Source organism: Neophocaena asiaeorientalis, unplaced genomic scaffold, assembly GCF_003031525.2.
Source record: "Neophocaena asiaeorientalis asiaeorientalis breed wild unplaced genomic scaffold, Neophocaena_asiaeorientalis_V1.1 scaffold143, whole genome shotgun sequence".
Classification (NCBI taxonomy): domain Eukaryota; kingdom Metazoa; phylum Chordata; class Mammalia; order Artiodactyla; family Phocoenidae; genus Neophocaena; species Neophocaena asiaeorientalis.
In genome coordinates this window covers 2,118,354-2,124,604 of record NW_020175536.1, presented here as the reverse complement: position 1 = coordinate 2,124,604, position 6,251 = coordinate 2,118,354, and positions in this window count along the sequence as shown.

Below are 6,251 nucleotides of genomic sequence, written 5' to 3'. Positions count from 1 at the left end.
ACAATTACATAGAGGCAAGGATAAGAGCTACCTTTGTTCTCACTGCCACGATCTCTCCTAGGCCTCTCTCCATTTCTGAAAAATAACAATCACGAGTCCCGTGTATATTCATCAAGTTTGTAGACAAAAGGCTACAAAACCGAAAGTAGTATGTCGTGTGGTTTTAACAACTTACCCTCACCATCACCTTTTAGAAAAGTCAATATTACAGTTACAAGATCTAAAGACTTTCCAATCTATAGTTCCTAGTCAGTTCAACAAAGTCATCTAGATCTGTGTAATTTATTTTATTTTATTCACTCTGCTGATGATGGACAATAGGGTCATTTCCAAATCTTTGTTATTTCAAACAATGCTTTAGAGAACAGCTTTGTATATAGGATTTCTGGGTTGTATTTATGTTCACTTTTAACTTTTTAGGCAAAGCCAGCTTGCCTTCCAATTTCCACCTCTATTGGCAGTGTGGGAGAGTTCTGGTTTCTCCATATCTTGACCCACTTTTTTATATTGTCAGACCTAATCAAAATGGGCAGAGAATAGCTTCTCTGATTGCTAGGGATCCTGCACATCTTGTATTTATTGGCCATTTGGATTTCCTCTTTTCTGAGTTACCAATACTAAATATCTGCCTACTTTTTTTGGTTGGACTATTTGTTGTTCTTGTTATGTAGAAGTTACGTGATATTCAGAATACTAATTTATTGTCTATTTCATGTATGATGACAAACTTCTCCTAGACTGTAATTTCTTTTAATTTTTGACGTCATTGTATTAGTCAGGGTTCTTCAGAGTAATAGAACCGATAGGAGATATATGTATAGCTCTTAGTAGGGGAACTCATTCATTTGGTTATGGAGGCTGAGGAATCCCACGATCTGTCCGATGGGCCGTCTGCAAGATGGAGAACGGGGAATATGGCTGGGTCTGGGTTCGAAAGCCTGGGAACCAGGAGTGCCCATGTCAGATGTCCCAAAGCAAGAGAAGACGGATGCGTCTGCTCAAGCAGAGAGTAAATTCACCCTTCCGCTGCTCTTTTGTTGCATTTGGGCTCTCAGTGGTTTGGGTGATCCCAGCTGCAGTGGTGAAGGTGATCTTTACTCCGTCTACTGATGCAAGTGCTAATCTCTTCCCGGAACAGCCATGCAGAACACACAGAAGTAATGCTTTACCAGCTATCTGGGCATCTCTTAGCCCAGTCTACATGTGAAATTAACCATTAGAGTCATTAGTTTGGAATCATTTAAATATATCCGACATTCCCATCATGGTGCTTTTGGTTCTCTAAGACATTGTTACACCCTGAGTTCATAAAGACATTTTTCGATATTTTCTCTTAAAATTCTATGTTGTATCCGTCTTTAATGCACCTCAAATTTATTTGAGGGGTCCCGGGAGCCATCCTAAGGGCCAGGAAGCGATTCGGCCGCCAGGGCTCCACACGGGGTCTCACCGCCAGAGGCCTCCAGCGCAGGGGCAGTCCCGCAGCACCCAGGACGCAGACTGGCCTGCTCGCCCCCCCACCAGGGGCCCCCGTCGCGGGGCTCGGGACCACCACCGCCAAACACCCACGAGCCGCGGCCGGCTCGCGAAAACGCTCTCCCGCGCGCACACCGGCCGCCCCGCGGGCCCCACCCACACCTCCGCCGGGCCGGACTCCCCAGCCTCGGGAACCGTGAGCACTCCACCAGGGGACGCCGCCGGCCGAGGCGGCCAGGAGGGCGACACCCTCACGTGGGCGAGGCCGGCTCGGTCCCAGATGGGGAAGGGGAGCGGAGGAGTGGGGGCAGGTGAGGGCCGGCGGCGCCGGGGAGGTGGCGGCACGAACACACGGCGAGGGCCGCGGGGCAGGGGCGCGGGGCGCTGCCCAGGGAGAGGAAGGGCCGAGACACGACCGGGCCACCAGGAAAACAAGCGCGGGGTCCCACCGCCACACACACGAGGTCGGTCCCACGACGCCTGAGACGCCGGCCGGCCCCAGCCACCCTGGGGACTCCCACGACCCGGCCCCACCGTCAGGGCTCGCGTGCGACGGTCCCCCCGCGTGGCACGGAGGGACCCGTCCACCCAAACTCAACCCCTCCGCCCTCGCCAGATCCGCCGTCATCTAAGCCCGACCCCGGGGCTCGCGCCACAGGAAAACGCTCCCAAGCGAGGCGACGCGCACGGTGCCCACACACCGCCAACTGCTGCGACTCGCGGTGAGTGCAGGCGCGACGGGCTCCTCGGGACTGCGGCACTGGGGAACCGGGACATCCGGGCGTCCCCACCCCCTTGGGCTCGCCACCGGGGTCACCGCACGCGCACGCACACGCACACGCGCACGCGCGGCCCCGCGCCGGACGCAGGCCTGGCGGGACCCTCCCCCGAGTCAGAGGGGGGGAGGCGCGGCCCGTGGTACGCAAAGAACGGCGCTCGGCCACACCGCTGGGCCGGCGCAAGCCTTCCCGCGAAGGCTAGGGGCTCTGCCCACGTGCTCTGGCAGTGGCCACCGTGACCACTGCACGCTTGGGAGGGGCAGCGGCTGGGGGTCCGGTACCCCAAGGCTGCCTCTCGGATCGCTAGAGAAGGCTTTCTCACCGACAGTGCGTCATCCGCCACCCATCGTCTCTCCCCTTTGCGCCCAGGGAGGCGCTCCACGAGCCGCCAAGGCCACGACTGGCGGGCGCGGGGGGGTCAGCGGTATGGGTAAGCACACGGCCCACAGGAGCGTTCGCGGCCACAGCCTGGGGCACAACCTCTGCCGCCCCCAGTCTCGTCCATCGGGCTCCAGAAGGAGGGAGCGCGCCCGAGAAGCGCGACAGACCCCCTTCTCACAGGCCCGGGCCCAACATGATCGCACCCACGCCCGCCTGCTTCCCCCACACACACACAAGTGGTGGCGGCACACGTGGCGTTCACCTGGCCACAGTCAGTTCCCCCAACAGCACACCGTGGGAGGACGACGGCGACGAGGCGGCACCTGTCCCCCACCGAGGGAGAGAAACAGAGGCACGCCTCCCTTTACCGTCTCGACCCCCCCAGGAGAGCCACTCACGGGACACACCACCGCGGCGGGGACCCGAGGAGCACGCTGGGAAAAGGGAACGACACCACCGCTTGGCCTCGGGCACCTGAGGGACGACCTGGAGCTCTCCAGGGGCACCACAGAGGACCAAGCAAGGCACGCTCACGCGCCGGCAGGGGCGCGCAGCGCAGCGGCGGGACGGACCCCCACCAACGCGGAGAGGACCGCTCGCGAGGCACACGCCAAGGAGGCGAAGCGAGAGTGTCTTCTGCGTCCCAGGACCACGTCCCCGCCCACGCCGTGAGGCAGGGTGCGGGAGACCGAGGGTCAGGGCCGGAGACCACCACCCCTGCCTTCCACACACTCCTCGACAGGCCGGGAGGGCGTGACAAGAGAGAAGATGGGCCCGCGGACAGAACAAGAAGTGTGGTCCCGTTTGCCAAGAATGTCCGTCCCTTGTCTGGCGTAACTTAGGCCCGGGCCAGGAGACCAGGACATCACCACATGGATCAGTCAATATTAGCTTGTTTTTTTTTTTGCCGTACGCGGGCCTATCACTGTTGTGGTTTCTCCCATTGCGGAGCATAGGCTCCGGACGCGCAGGCTCAGCGGCCATGGCTCACAGGCCTAGCAGCTCCAGGGCATGTGGAATCTTCCTAGACCAGGGCACGAACCCTTGTCCCCTGCATTGACAAGAGGACTCTCAGCCACTGCGCCACCAGGGAAACCCAATATTAGCTATTTTTAATAATATTCTGTTAGAGGTACAGAGAAACTTCTATTGATCAAAAAAAAAATTGAAAAAGAGTGAAAAGAAAAATCAAAGAGTGAGAACAGATATCGTGTTACTCATACCCAGTAAAGAACTAATAAGCAGAACATATAACTACTACCAAGACAGACAACCCAGCAGAAAAATGGACAAAATACTTGATGAGCAACTTCCTGAAGGAGCACCTCCAATCAGCCAATAATCATCAGAAAAATTGGTTCACCCCTATTAGTAACCAAGTAAATGCAAATCATTATGAGGTACCCCTATGCCCTCACCTGATCGGCTAAAACTGAAAAGGTAGAAAATCACCAAAGGTTTGCAGAAGTGAAGAGTGATGAGCACCCTTGCGTGCAGCTAGTGCGTAAACTGGTAAAATGTGTTGAAAAATTTTGGCAAGTTTAAGTTTACATATTCTATGGCCAATATACATGTCAGAAAAATTTCAGAGCAACGCTGTTTGTGAGAGGCCCAAAGTGGAAGCAACCCAAAGCCCCATCAACAGTAGAAAGTTTATATGATTGAATACTTTACAGCACTGAAACAGAAAAGTCCAGCTGCATGCAAGGGCGTAAGTGATGAAAAAATACACCAAAAATACGCTAACGGACATAAATACAATTGTGTTTCTTTAGGGTTATATAAAGTTTTCAAAAATGGGCAGAGTTTTAATTTTATAATGTTAACCAAAATTACTATGTGAATAGTTAGGATAAGGTCAGTCCAGGAGGCAGAAGGGGCTGTAATCTGGGCAAAAGAGCACAAGTCAGGCGGCCAGGTGCCTGGCAATGTTGCATTTCTTGACCTGGGTAATGGTTCCACTTCTGCTCACTCTATAGTTATTTGTTGAAGTGTACATATATGCTTTATAGATTTCTGTGAACACTTTATATTTCATAATTTAAAATATTTTAAAACGTGCTCTAAAAGATTATGTCACATAGTGGTTCATAGAATCATTTCGTTTATAATGTGCTGTATTGTAGACTTTTTCCAAAACTCAGATTATGTTTCAAATTTTTTTCATTCTAATATTGTTTATTGATGCTTTCTCCTATTTATTTACAATATTATATTTAACAATACCTAAATTTGGGGGCAGTTTTAGATTTACAAAGCATTGAGCACGTGGATCAGGGAGTATTGACCCGACCCCACTCCCATGTCCCCCTATTAGTAACATCTTAATTCCCATGGTATATTGATGACAATTAATGAACCAATGTCAATATGTTATTGTCTACTAAAGGCTATCATTGGTTCAGATTTCCTCACCGTTTACCCAACGTCCTTTTTCTGTTCCAAGATCTCATGTAAAATATCAAATTACATTTAGTTTTCATGTCTCCTTAGGTTTCTCTTGGCCGTAACAGATTCTCAGACTTTCCTTGTTCTTGACCAAAAGTTTGTATAGACACCTGAGAATCTGGGGGAATACTGGTCAGGTATATTGTAGGATGCCCGTCTATTGGAATTTGATGCTTTTCTTATGATTATCTTGGGTTCCTCTGTGTTTTTGGAGGAAGATTATGGAGGGAATTTTGTCACATTTTAATTACATCATATCAAGGACATATACTATCAAAGTAATTTATGGCTTTTTTTTTTTTTTTTTGGCCACGCCTCGCAGTTTGTGGGATCTTAGTTCCCAGGCCAGGGATCAAACCTGGGCCCTTGGCAGTGAAAGCACGGAGTGCTAACCACTGGACTGCCAGGGAATTCCCAGTTTATGACTCTTGATGTTGACCTGGTTAAAATGGTGTTTGGCAGGGTCCACCTCTATAAAATGACTACCCCTCCCCGAGTCCCATCACCACTTGCCACTCTGCACCAGCTTCTCCCACGCAGGGAGCACTCTCTTCCTGTAGCAGGGAGTACTATATAATTTATTAACCGGTTCTTTCTTTATTTTACTTTTTAAGTAACAGATTCTATTTTATTAATCATTTATATTTTTGTATATGGTTGTTTTCCCTTTTGTTTTTTGAATTGTTTTATCTTTTTTTTCTTTGAAATAATTCTGAGGTATTTTGGTTTAGTTTTTACTAACTACTTGCAGACAACAGAAAAATCAATAGACTTTTAGCTATTATATGGATATTGTTGTAGATGTTATGTGGATATTCATTTTTAAATAAATATGGTGGTGTTCCCTTTTTTCATTATTGACTTTCAATTTTATTTCATGATTGAAATAATAGATTGATCAAGATGGTACTCAATACGTTGATTCTAAGGAATTTTCATTGAGATTAATTATGTGGTCTTAACAGCGGTAAATTTTTGTAAATGTTTTATATGTGTTGAAAAGCATTTTGCTATGTGGTTGCTGCAGGAAATATAATCAAAGTTGTTAACTTTATTGTTTATACTTTTATAACTTTATTAATTTTCTTCTCTCCTCATGTATCAGTTTCTGGAAGAACGGTGTTTGAAAAAAAGCCTCACCCCATGATTGCAGATATGTCAGTTTTA